Below are 14,677 nucleotides of genomic sequence, written 5' to 3'. Positions count from 1 at the left end.
CCAAAGAATTGGGATCCGATCACTTAAGATTGCCAAGGAGATCAATGAATGCATTGATTGAGGAAGAGATGAGAATGAACTTGATCCGGAGAATGCAACATCTCCTTGTGGGATTCGACCTCACTCTATTGTGAGTTTTACTTGACGACAATTCGGTATACTTGCCGAAGAAAAATTTGTTGAGAGACAAGTTTTCATGTATCAAGGGACCTGAGCAAAAACCTGATTTAGAGGTTGAAAAAGGACTGCAGATGCTGTTGGATTCTGACCTCCCTGTACTCGAAATGAATTTTTTGGAGCTACCGAAACCCAAATGGCGCGCTTTTAATTGCGTTGGAAATTAGACATCCAGGGCTTTCCAACAATATATAATAGTCCATACTTTGCCCGAGTTTAGATGATGCAAACTGGCGTTCAATGCCAGCTTTCTGCCCTATTTTGGTGTTAAACGCCAAAAATAAGTTGCAAGCTAGAGTCAAATGCTAGAAACAAGTTACAAACTGGCATTTAACTCCAAGGAAGACCTCTACACGTGGAAGCTTCAATACTCAGCCCAAGCACACACCAAGTGGGCCCCGGAAGTGGATTTCTACATTATTTACTTATTTCTATAACCCTAGTAACTAGTTTAGTATAAATAGGACTTTTTACTATTGTACTAACATCTTTTGATCTCTTGATCACGTTTTGGGGGCTGACCATTCGGTCATGCCTGGACCTTCATCACTTATATATTTTCAACGGTGGAGTTTCTACACACCATAGATTAAGGTGTGGAGCTCTGCTGTTCCTCGAGTATTAATGCAAAGTACTATTGTTTTCTATTCAATTCATGCTTATTCTTGTTCTAAGATATCCATTTGCACACAAGAGCATGATGAATGTGATGATTATGTGACGCTTATCACCATTCTCACTTATGAATGCGTGCCTAACAAACACTCCCATTCTACATGCAAACGAGCTTGAATGCATATCTCTTAGCCTTTTGGTTCACGATCAGAGTCTTCGTGGTATAAGCTAGAATCAATTGCCAGCATTCTTGAGATCTAGAAAGTCTAAACCTTGTCTATGGTATTCCGAGTAGGATCTGGGATGGGATGACTGTGATGAGCTTCAAACTCACAAGTGTTGGGCGTAGTGACAGACGCAAAAGGACCAATGCATCCTATTCCAACATGAGTGAGAACCGACAGATGATTAGCCGTGCAGTGACATCGCATTTGGACCATTTTCACTGAGAGGATGGACGATAGCCGTTGACAACGGTGATCCCCAACATACAACTTGCCATGGAAAGGATTATGAATGATTGAAAGAAGACTGTAGGAAAGCAGAGATTCAGAAGGAATAACGCATCTCCATATGTTTATCTGAAATTCTCACCAATGAATTACATAAGTATCTCTATCTTTATTTTATGTTTTATTTATCTTTTAATTATCAGAACTCTAACCACTTGAATCCGCCTGACTGAGATTTACAAGATGACCATAGCTTGCTTCAAGCCGACAATTTCCGTGGGATCGACCATTACTCACGTAAGGTTTATTACTTGGACTACACAGTGCACTTGCTGGTTAGTTGTGCGAAGTTGTGAAAAAGAGTTGAGATTACAATTGTGCATACCAAGTTGTTGGCGCCATTGAGATCACAATTTTGTGCACCAGTTACTCACCGAACTAATCACATAGAATGAAAGAGGAGGAGATAAGCTTCGCCTTGCTGCAAACGATGCAGTGATCGGAGTTTCAGATAAAAAGTTATGGAGGTTTTGAAGATTGAAGTGAATAGTGGATGCTAGGTTTTGTTCTTCCTCTCTTTCCTCTCTTCATTTCTGCTGCCCCTTCTAAAATGAGGGTGTGGTATGATGAAATGCTCTAGGTGATGAGATTATATGTCATGAATTTTGGCCTTGGACCCAATTGATGATTTTTGGCTCGTTTGACTCAACCTCGAGGCAAAACCTTTAAAATAAATGCTTAGATTCTATTCTATATATTTTTTTCTTATCATTTTCACATTCTCAATTTTTCTCACTTACGGTACTGGACATATTTAAGCCGGTACGGACAATTTCAACGCTAGTATGCGTTTTTTTTTTTTGGCTACCAACAACATTTTTCTACTTAGAAAAATTCTCCGAATCCAAATTTTCTCATTAAAATTTTAAATTATAGATTCTAGTAATCTCTACATATTCCAGTCATTTTATTCCTAATTAATTTAGTTTTAATTAATTTAATTTACTTAAAAATTAATTTTTCTCAAATTTTACACCTCACATATACCTCTCGAATCCATTCTGACTTGAACATTGTAATATCTTTGTAAGTATTATCTCTCTGCTCCAGAAATCTGACCCGTCACCATTAAGACCAACCAGTTCCGGATCCCTCTCACAATCCGTACGAAAAGCATCTTATACAAATCTTAAATACATAAATTTTTTTAAAATTAATACTTGATATCATCAAATTTTATAATCAATCTTTTATTGTCATACCAGTTGACTGTTGAGATTCAACTTGGAATTAGTCCCGGATAAGCTTATTACGATTCTCAATTTATTTACATTCATTTTCTACGATGCAGCTCGTTTGTCATACCAAACCTTTTTCCTTATCAATCAAATATATTAAACGAAGTTGAATTTGCACGAATAGAGAAAACAATCGTGCTGTCAAATGGACAAGTTTCATCCATCTAAATTCATGGATTATACGGGTTGGCCTATTTAATTTGATTTTGTTTATGGATGATAACTTTTCAGTCCGAACAATTTATGCTTAATCCCATGAATTAAATAGAGTGACCTGTTTACTTTTTAATTTTAGTTGATGGGTTAGAGTCGGATTATGGTTGTAAGAATCGAATTGGTAATTAAACCGGTTAGAATATTGGTTTACTGATTTATTGGTACACCTAATAAATTAGTAGGACTGTGTTTGTTTATACGGACAGGACCTGAGACAGGGATATTAAGATAAAATTATGTTTGACATATAAGACATGAACAGAGATATTGTGTCTAGACACATTGAATTAGTGTATTTTGTGTCCATTCTAACAGGAAGGATACAGAGACACTAATAAATGATACAACTTATTTTTCATTTTTTCTTTCATTATTCTTGTTAAATTTTTATAATTATATTTTTTATTATTATATTTTTTTCTCAAATTTTTTGAATGAAAAAATGATAATAAATTAGATTTTTATCATTTGTTCTATTTTATCACCAAATAAAATATAAGAACTCTAAATTCTATGTCTCTATCCTTTATGTCTTGTTCTCAGTTTCTTGTCTTGTCCTATTCTCAAAAACAAACGCAACCTAGTTGAACTGATAGAATTGGTCCTACATAAATAAAAAATATAAAAATAGTCAAAAATCTAAAATTAAAATTTAAAATAGATATCTTCACTAATATTTTAAAAACAATCAAGATTTAACAAATTATAATCAATAAGTTATAATCTAATTATCATTAAATAAATATATAAAATTTTAGTATCTTTTTATAATAAAAATTTTTTAATTTTATTTTCATACTAAAAAATAATATTAACAAAATTATTGTATATTTTGACTATATAAAATAATAAAAAATAACATAGTTTAGTGGTAAGGAGAACATACAATAATAAAGAGTTCGGTTTTTATCGGTTTTAATTCTTAAATAGTTATATCACTGGACTGAACTGGTTGAAAGTTTAATTTATGGATTTTTTGATCGAACAAACCAATTCGATTGAATCGGTTGATCCGGTCAAATTCTTACAACACTGAATCGAATAAGAGGAATATTTGAAAAAAAAAGTGCTATTTTTTTAGAAATATAAAAAAAAAAAGATAAAGAAAAACAAGCTGTACGTTAACCTAATATTTAAATAAGCATAAATTTAGATACAAATATTGGTTCGATTAAATGGATAAACAATAATCAGCCCCGACGAATTTGGCTTATTTTAACCGTCTTAAAAAGCAATATATAAAACTATATTTTTAGGTAAATTTTTGTTTTTATGTACCGCTGGTGTCACTGCTACATAATTGATTTTTACTAACATTTAAAAAATATTATCAAATCATATTAAAATATTATCTAAGTATATTAGTAACATTTTAACAAATGTTAAATATACCTTATGTTACTAAAGAGTTTTATTAACATTCTTTTAAAAATTTAATAACATTTGGTAAAAATGTTATAATAGATCTTCTATAATAATATTATGAGAAATGATACAATAGACCTTTTTTAGTAACACTTAAAGAAATGTTACAATAGATATATTTTGTAACATTTCAAAAAATGGTACCATAGATATTTTTCGTAACACTTAAAAAATGTTACAATAAATATTTTATGTAACACTTAAAAAAATGTTACCTAGTGCACGAAAATTACACTCACAATATGTAATTCCGCACAACTAACTAGCAAGTGCACTAGGTCGTCCAAGTAATACCTTACGTGAGTAAGGGTCGATCCCACAGAAATTGCCGGCTTGAAGCAAGCTATGGTTATCTTATTATTCTTAGTCAGGATATCAATAATGGTTCTTAGTTTTAATTGTAAAAAGTGAAAGAGCATGAAATGAATACTTGTTATGCAGTTATGGAGAATGGGTTGGAGTTTTGGAGATGCTCTGTCCCTTGAATTTCTGCTTTCCTACTGTCTTCTTCTTCATGCACGCAGGTCTCCTTCCATGGCAAGCTGTATGTTGGTGGATCACCGTTGTCAATGGCTACCAGCCGTCCTCTCAGTGAACCAGAAACCCAAGAGATATACATTCAATCTAAGGTAGAATGGAAGTGGTTGTCAGGCACGCGTTCATAGGTTGAGAATGGTGATGATTGTCATGGATCATCACATTCATCATGTTGATGTGCGAACAAATATCTTAGAATAGAAATAAGCGAGATTGAATAGAAAACAGAAATACTTGCATTAATTCATTGAGACGCTGCAGAGCTCCTTACCCCCAACCATGGGGTTTAGAGACTCATGCCGTCAAAGATACAATTTCAGATGTAAAAATATCATGAGGTACAAAATAAATCTCTAAAAGTAGTTTTTATACTCAATTAGTAACCTAGGTTTACAGAAAATGAGTAAACTAAGATAGATAGTGCAGAAATCCACTTCTGAGGCCCACTTGGTGTGTGTTGGGGCTAAGCATTAAAGCTTTCAGATGCATAGGCTATTCTTGGAGTTAAACGCCAGTTTGTAACCTGTTTTTGGCGTTTAACTCTAGTTTGTAACTTGTTTCTGGCGTTTAACGCCAGAATAGGGCAGGAAGCTGGCGTTGAACACCAGTTTGCGTCGTCTAAACTTGGGTAAAGTATGGACTATTATATATTGCTAGAAAGCCCTGGATGTCTACTTTTCAACGCAATTAAGAGCGTGCCATTTGGACTCCTGCAGCTCCAAAAATTCCATTTCGATTTCAGGGAGGTCAGAATCCAACAACATCAGCAGTCCTTCTTCAGCCTTTGAATCAGATTTTTGCTCAGGTCCCTCAATTTCAGTCAGAAAATACCTGAAATCACATAAAAATACACAACCTCATAGTAAATTCTAGAAATGTGAATTTTGCTTAAAAACTAATAAAAATATACTAAAAACTAACTAAATTATACTAAAAACTATCTAAAATAATGCCAAAAAGCGTATAAATTATCCGCTCATCACAACACCAAACTTAAATTGTTGCTTGTCCCCAAGCAACTAAAAAATCAAATAGGATAAAAAGAAGAGAATATACAATGAATCTCACAATATCAATGAAACTTAGTCCCAATTAGATGAGTGGGGCTAGTAGCTTTTTGCTTCTGAACAGTTTTGGCATCTCACTTTATCCTTTAAAATTCAGAATGATTGGCATCTATAGGAACTCAAAATTTTAGATAGTGTTATTGATTCTCCTAGTTAAGTATGTTGATTCTTGAACACAGCTACTTTATGAGTCTTGGCCGTGGCCCTAAGCACTTTGTTTTACAATATTATCACCGGATACATAATTGCCACAGACACATAACTGGGTGAACCTTTTCAGATTGTGACTCAGCTTTGCTAAAGTACCCAGTTAGAGGTGTCCAGAGCTCTTAAGCACACCCTTTTTGCTTTGGATCACGACTTTAACCACTCAGTCTCAAGCTTTTCACTTGGACCTGCATGCCACAAGCACATGGTTAGGGTCAACTTAGTTTAGCCGCTTAGGCCTGAATTTTATTTCCTTGGGCCCTCCTATCCATTAATGCTCAAAACCTTGGATCCTTTTTACCCTTGTCTTTTGAGTTAAAGGGATATTGGCTTTTTTTGCTTGCTTTTTTTTTCTTTCTTTTTTTTTGCTACTTTTTTTTCTTTTTTTTTTCCACTGCTTTTTCTTGCTTCAAGAATCAATTTCATGATTTTTCAGATTATCTATAACATTTATCTTTGTTCATCATTCTTTCAAGAGCCAACAATTTTAACATTCATAAATTTCACTATAAAAAATATGCACTGTTCAAGCATTCATTCAGAAAACAAAGATTATTGCACCACATCAAAATAATTAAACTAATTTCAAGATAAAATTTGAAATCCAAGTACTTCTTGTTCTTTTGTAATTAAGCACATTTTTCATTTTAAGAGAGGTGAAGGATTCATGGAATTATTCATAACTTTAAGAAATAGACACTAGACACTAATGATCATGTAGTGAAGACACAAAACATAGCCAAACATAAAGCTCAAAACCAAAAACAGAAAAATAAATAGACAAGGAGATTAAGGAATGAGTCCACCTTAGTGAGGGTGGCATCTTCCTCTTGAAGAACCAATGGTGCTTTTGAGCTCCTCTATTTCTCTTCCTTGCCTTTGTTGCTCCATCCCTAGTGATTTTAGTGCTCCTATCTTTAGTTGCTCTCAATAGTTGTGTGGAGGAAAATGTATCCCTTGAGGTATCTCAGGGATTTCTTGATGAGGGAATTTCTCATGCTCTTGTTGAGGTCCATGAGTGGGCTCTCCTGTTTGCTCCATCCTTTTCATAGTGATGGGCTTGTCCTCTTTAATTAGGGGTGGCAGGAGAACCCGAACCCGCGGGTACCCGACCCGCCCCTACCCGACCATCAGAGATCAGACCCCAAGTCCCCAAATCCCTAGTTGGTCATCTTCTTCCTCATAGTCATAGAACCAAAGCTCTTTGCTCTTCAGCTCAGCCTCTCATCCCCTCCCCCCATTGCGCCGTCGCTCCGCAGTTCCTTGCCGTCGTCACAATTCCTTGGCGTCACCACTTAGTCCCATTGCTCCTTGCTGTCGCTGCTCACCTCTCGCCTGCCGTCGGCCCGTTGCTGCTCAGCCGCACAACTCCTCGCCCTCGCTGCTCAGCTCGCACAGCTCCGTAAGTTCCTCTCTGTCTCTCTCTCTCTCTCTTTTTCTCTCTCTCTCTCGCTCTCTCGTGCTCTTTATCTCTCCATCGTTGTGAGATCTAAGTTCTTCTCTTGTTCTTCCATAGATTCATCGCTTGGTCGCCGTCGCTGTGAGCTTGTCCATCGCTGTTGCATGTGAGCCTGTCACCAGAGCCCTTTTTCTCTGTCTCTGACCACCGGTAAGTCTTTGAGCCTCTCTGTCTTTGCAGATTTGACATCCTACAGGCATGCTCTACTAGATTTAAAAAATTAAGTTGTTTTGATTGATAAGAAGTGCATATTTAGTTTTGATAACAATATTTTTGACTGATAAGAAGTGCATGTTTAGTTTTGATTTATCATTTTTATGCATTTTGAATTTTGATTTTAATCTGATTTTGCAATTGTCATTGAGTACTGAATGGACCTTTTAAGATTAGAGTGATTTGGTTTTTGAAAGGGAATATGCCCAAGGTGTTCTAATTATGGAGAGAATTGGGCATTTAAAATTAGCAGAATTAGTAATGTGCGGTAGTGTTCTGAATTTTTTTATTATTACAAAAATTAGTAATGCCAATTTGTTGATTAGGTATTTCTAATAAACAAGTAGGTAGACATAGGGTAATTAATAGATTCCAAGTTGTGAAACTCTATGATCTAAGTGTTGAGTGGGAAATTGAGTCTCTAATTTGTATTGTAGGCTTCACTAAGGGCTCTACTGCTCAGTGGCTTTTCTCTAGCAAAGTCTCTGCTGTTCCACACTTGATGTCTTTTAAGGTTTCTCAAGATGAGAAGCCTTTTGACTCCACTCTAAAGTTCCCTGCTCCTGAACTTCAGGTTTCACACTACCTACCATCTCTCTCACTTTCTCTATATTCCTCCAAAATTGACAAGTTAGTTCAATATTTAATCTTCTAGAGTTTTAGTTCTATTTTAAAGTCAACTTTGTACTTGAAGAGGACAAATGTTTTTATTCTGCTTATTTGCTATATCTGGTATATGAAATAAACTTCACTTCACTTCAGATCTGAACTTAGCTTGATGTTTTTCCGCCCCCAATGTCTTGTGTTTTGCTCAACATCCAAGTTCCAACTTCCCCTGTGATAAATTGACTTCACCACAATGATCTAACCTTCAATAAGTAAACCGCTGACAAGTTCTTTTCCCTTCCTTTCATTGATTGTTTGTTCTTACTATTTAGAAATCTTTCAATCACAATGGACAAGGTGGCTTTCATTTTTCCATGACTCCGTATCCTGTATAACATGATGTGAATTCTGTGAATCGTCCTCACGATGTGAAGATGTTTTCAGTTTCCAATCAAGCAATTTCAGTTTTTGTGGGGAATCCATAATGTGCGGCAGTGTTCTGAATTATGATGAAATCAAGAAATAGGGAATAAGCTATAGACATATACAAATAGAAAAAGAGTTTGTTTGTGGTTGTCTAATTTAATTCAATTGGCTTAGCATGTATTCTCACATTCTCATCTAAATATTTCATGTGTTACAATCCTATTATATATAGAACTACAAAGATGGGCCTAATATGTGAATGTATGGTTATTGATTTTCAAGTTTCATTCATTATTTCTTATTATTATTATTTTTTAAAAATGTTTTACATTTGGAGAAGCTATGATTAACATAATCTCCAGATTTCCATGGTCTGCAATGCATTATACAAATCCATTTCATCCCAAGCATGATCAATATGATGATCATGTGAATTCAAGATCACATAGATAGTTGAAAGATTGTGATTAAGCTCATCAGTAGCCAACAACTGATTTAATAGCATCCAATATTTGATTTAATAGCATCCAATATCTGCATAAAATAAGTGGCAGAACTTGTTATGCATTCTGATCTTTATGCATTTATGATATGATTTAATTTGTTAATTGTTATATCTTTTGATTTTCAGGTTTAAATCTTGATTTGTAAACTTTTAATGATGATGAAGATGTTGAAAGTGATCAAGAATAAGGGTTGAAGATTTTTTTATGTCTAATATTATAATTTCTTTATGATGGTGTTAAATTTGTAGTGATCTAACACTTTTTTTTTATTTCAAGTTATTTGAGCTAATGACATTGTATGAATTTTTATGTTTGTATTTTAATTTATCTATAAATTTTAAGTTTTTGTCTTAATTTAGATATGAATATATAAAAATTAAAATATTTAATTTTTATAGGGGCGGGTAGGGTACCCGCATGGACGGGTTCGGGTACTATTCCATCTTCCATGACTCGGAGGTGGAACCTTTTGCCTTTCCTTTCCTCTTTCTAGAGGTTTCTTCGGTCTTAGGTGCTTTAAATGGTTATGGAAAAACAAAAAGCAATGCTTTTACCACACCAAACTTAAAAGGTTTGCTCATCCCCAAGCAAAAGAAGAAAGAAAGAAGGGGAAGAACAGGAGAATGGAGGAGATGGAGGGAGAGAGAATGAGTTGAGATTGGTGGGGATCCTGTGGGATCCACAGATCCTGAGGGGTCAAGGACTTCTCATCCCTGCTCCATTTAGGCGTGCAAAAATGCCCTTAATGTGCAATCCTGGTGTTTAACGCTAGACTGCTGCTTGTTTCTGGCGTTAAACGCCAGCTTTTATTCCTTTCCTGGCGTTAAACGCCAGGCTGCAACCTGTTTCTGGCGTTTAACGCCAGATTGTAGCCTGTTTCTGGTGTTTAATGCCCAGAATGGTGCCAGACTGGGCATTAAACGCCCATTCTGCTATCCTTACTGGTGTTTAAACGCTAGTAAGTTTCTCTTCCAGGGTGTGCTATTTTTAATGCTATTTTTATTTTTCTTTGATTTTTGCAATTGTTTTTGTGACTCCACATGATCATCAACCTAAAGAAAACATAAAATGACAATGGAAAATGAAACGAGAAAGTGATTAACATAGATAAATAAGATTGGGTTGCCTCCCAATAAGCGCTTCTTTACTGTCTTTACCTGGACTTTTACTGAGCTTTAATCTAGTCTCAGTTTTGAGCATTCTTGCTCGACATTGCTTTCAAGATAATGCTTAACTCTCTGTCCATTAACAATAAACTTTTTGTCAGAGTCAATATCCTGAAGCTCTACATATCCATATGGTGACACATCTGTAATCACATATGGTCCTCTCCACCGGGATTTTAGTTTCCCAGGGAATAGCCTGAGCCTAGAGTTAAACAGCAGAACCTTTTATCCTGGCTCAAAGACTCTGGATGATAGGTTCTTATCATGCCATCTTTTTGCTTTCTCCTTTTAATTTTTGGCATTTTCAAAAGCATTGAGTCTGAATTCCTCAAGCTTATTTAGCTGGAGTAATCTTTTCTCTCCAACTAATTTGGCATCAAGGTTTAGGAATCTGGTTGCCTAGTAGGCTTTATGCTCCAGTTCCACGAGCAGGTGACAGGCCTTCCCATACACAAGCTGGTATGGAGAGGTTCCTATAAGAGTCTTGAATGCTGTTTTGTATGCCCATAGAGCATCATCCAAGCTCTTTGCCCAATCCTTTCTACGGACAATTACAGTCCATTCTAGGATTCTTTTTAGTTCTCTATTAGAGACTTCAGCTTGCCCATTGGTCTGTGGATGATATGGAGTTGCCACATTGTGGCTAATCCTATATCAGACCATGGCAGTATAAAGCTGTTTATTGCAGAAATGAGTGCCTCCATCACTGATTAGTGCTCTAGGGACACCAAATCTGCTAAAGATATATTTCTGGAGGAACTTCAATACTGTCATAGTATCATTAGTGGGTGTTGCAATTGCCTCCACCCATTTAGATACATAGTCGACTGCTACCAGAGTGTAAGTGTTTGAGTATGATGGTAGGAAAGGCCCCATAAAGTCAATACCCCATACATCAAACAACTCAATCTCTAAGATCCCTTGTTGAGGCATGGCGTAACCATGAGGCAGATTACCAGCTCACTGGAAACTATCACAGTTACGTACAAATTCTCAGAGTCTCTATGGAGTGTAGGCCAGTAGAAGCCACATTGGAGGACCTTGGTGGCTGTTCGCTCACCTCCGAAATGTCCTCCGTATTGTGATCCATGGCAATGCCATAGGATCTTCTGCGCCTCTTCTCTAGGCACTGATAAACCACTATTTTATGGTTTATCTTGTGCTTAATTGAGTGAATTTTATCAATCTTTCATACACTTATTCATACTAAATGCATGGGTTTACATTCTCCTTCCTGATTTTGGCTATGATTGAAAACATGCTTCTTTGGTCTTAATTTTGCTATGTTTAATCCTCTCTTATTACCATTCGATGTCGTGATATGTGTGTTAAGTGATTTCAGGGATTACAGGGCATGAATGGCTCAGAGAATGGAAAGGAAGCATGCAAAATTGGAAGGAATACAAGAAGTTGAAGAAACTGCTAAGCTGTCCAGCCTAACCTCTTCATACTCAAATGGTCATAACATGAGCTACAGAGATCCAAATTAGATGGTTCTAGTTGCGTTGGAAAGTTAACATCTGGGGCTTCACAACGATATATAATTTGTCATAGTTGCTCTGAATTTAGGTGATGCAAACATGTGGATCAAGGCCAACCAAACCCATTTCTCCTCAAATCCAAAGCAAGAAAAGCCCACATCATCACTCAAAGGCACAAGAACAAGCTAGATTAGGAATTTTATTTTGTGAATTTCAATTTTATTTTATTTTCATTTTGTAAAAAGCCTATATAAAGGCATCACTCTCGTTTCAGAGAGGGGAGCCCCATTAGAGAATATTGGAGGGCAGCTCCATTAGAATAGCTCTCTCTTTTAAGTTTTCTTTTGAATTTTGGATTGGGAAGGAAGGTATTCTGTTTCATTCGTGATTTGAGATTCATCTTGTTCTTTTACTGCATAATTCAATTTTCATTTGCTGTTTTAAATCTTCTTCTTCTGTGATCTGTTCTTTTACTTTTTTGCAATTATTCTCTTGTTGGATCAAGGAAGGACTTGAGATCTAGACTTGTTTTCTAGTCTCATCCACCCCTGAGATCTTCAACATTCTTTTAAATTGCTGCAATTTAGCATCAGTCATTGTCTGCTTTCAATCCTTCAAGCATTTTCACTTTCTATTTCATTCCTCTTCAATTTTCTCTCCTGCATTCTGTAATTTCACATTTATGTTCACATTTAGCTTGCTGCAATTCTCATTTACATTTCCTGCACGATTTTAATTCCTATACAATTGCTCTAAGTTTTGATTCACTGCAATTTCGCTTCTCTGTTTACATTGCTCTCAATTTACTTTCATGCAATTTAAGCTTTCTGCAATTGTTCTCAACTTTGATCTACTGCTTTCATTTAATTTCCCTGCTCCCACTTTCCTTTACATTTGATGCAATTTACATTTCTTGTCATTTAAGTTACTTGCTAATTTACATTCTGCAACTTTAAATTCATTGCCATTTACTTTCTGTTGGCTATAATTTCACACAATTCACTTCAATGTTAGCTTGACTAAACTAATCACCCACTAAAGTTGCTTGATCCATCAATCCTTGTGGGATTGACCTCACTCTAAGTGAGTTTTACTACTTCATGCGGCCCGGTACACTTGCCGGTGAGTTTTAGGTGTTTTGGAAATTCGTTTTTCCACAAAAATACCATCAAGTTTTTGGCGCCGTTGCCGGGGATTGATTTAGATCAACAATGATTAAGTGGGTGAGAAGTCTAGATCAAGCATTTTTTTGTTTTTGTTCTCTGTTTTAAATTGATAGCAAGGTGTTTGAGCTATTGCCTCACTAAGAAATTCTTTCTCTGTGACATGAATTTCAAATTTCACTGATGTTTACAAAATACAAATGGAGTTCAACTCATCTTATGGTCAAACAAAATTTTATGGGATATCACCCACCATCACCGATCTCTAATGGTGTTTGGGAATATCACCAAGAAAATACAAATTCTAAACACTCCAATCCATGGAGATTTGCTTCACAGACACAAGTTTAGCAAGAAAACCATATGGGATATTTCCCTCCCCCACAAATGATGCAAGTCATAATTCCAATAGTGGCTGGGAAAGGAATTCTAATGCTCCATATGATATTCATCCAAAGATATCATCACTTGACCATGCTTCAACAAAAAGCCCCTTTCAAAACTTACCACTCACACAAACTTCCAATAGCCAAAGAATCTCAAAGCTTGAGTCCATGCTCAAAAGATTTGCGGAGGAGAAACAGAAGTACCAGAAAGAACAAGAGAACTCCCTCAAAAATATGGAAGTGCAGTTAGGCCAATTGTCGAAAGCATGGAAGGAGAAAATGGAAAAACAAAAACAAAAGGTCCCTATGTCAAGTGAAATTGCAATGAAGGATGAGGGACATGAGCCAAGGATTTTACATTCACAAACGCTACTTGAGGTGACAAAGGAACATGAACATTCACGACCCTCACAAACTTCTCTTGAATCTGTGATCAAAAAATATGAAGAGGAGATGAAGAAATCTTGGGAAGAACAACAAACCTCCTCCATAAAAGAACTATTAAGTCAAATGTTGGGTGTAAAGAAAGGAGTGGAGGAGCAAGAAAGTGAGGAAGTCGTTCCAGAAAAGTCACATTCAATTGAAGTGGAGAAGTGCAAAGAGGAAAAGCTCATGGAACCACCAATGCAAGGAAGAAGAGGAAGAAAGTGAAGAACAACATGTCAAGCTAATGACACTAAAAGAGCACTTGTTGGGAGGTAACCCAACCGTAGGTAACATTTCTTCTCTGCTTTGTTTTCTTTCTTTGCTTTGTTTAAATTCAATAAATTGGCATATGGTTACATTCTAAGTTTGGTGTTGCCTTGCAACAAATTATTTTCAATCTTTTTGGATGATTGCATCAAATCAAAAATGAAAGTGACACACCAAGATTTTAAGTTTGGTGTGCCACTTATTTTCTATGCAATTCATTCAAGCAACACTACTTGTCTGCATAATCATAATGCCTCTGCAGTTTTATTTTTCTCTTTTAATTTGACACTTTTTCATTCTACTTTCTTTAATCATTTTTCTGTTTTAAAAATGATTTCATTTTAGTTTGCTTATTTACTGTGTTTGTTAAGACATCACCAAGAGAGCTTTATTCATGATAGATTCTTGTCTTGGTGATTGTACTTAACAAATAACAGTTTCACTTGCTTAGTTTTAATTCAGATAAATTGACATGTGATTGCATTCTAAGTTTGGTGTTGCTATGCAACAAAATTTGGTTCAAATTCTTACAAGATACTTGCATTAATTCCAAGTGAAAGTGTCACACTAAGTTTGGTGTGCCA

The 14,677-nt window shown here is 35.6% G+C and overlaps 1 pseudogene; it reads left to right on the top strand.

The window, feature by feature from the left end:
• Positions 1–7,048: 7,048 nt before the first annotated feature.
• On the top strand, positions 7,049–8,757 carry LOC107493187 (uncharacterized; annotated as a pseudogene).
• Positions 8,758–14,677: the final 5,920 nt, after the last annotated feature.

This window comes from Arachis duranensis, chromosome 1, assembly GCF_000817695.3.
Source record: "Arachis duranensis cultivar V14167 chromosome 1, aradu.V14167.gnm2.J7QH, whole genome shotgun sequence".
NCBI lineage: Eukaryota > Viridiplantae > Streptophyta > Magnoliopsida > Fabales > Fabaceae > Arachis > Arachis duranensis.
Note: the sequence above shows the minus strand (reverse complement) of the source record. Positions and strands in the feature narration are given on the sequence as shown.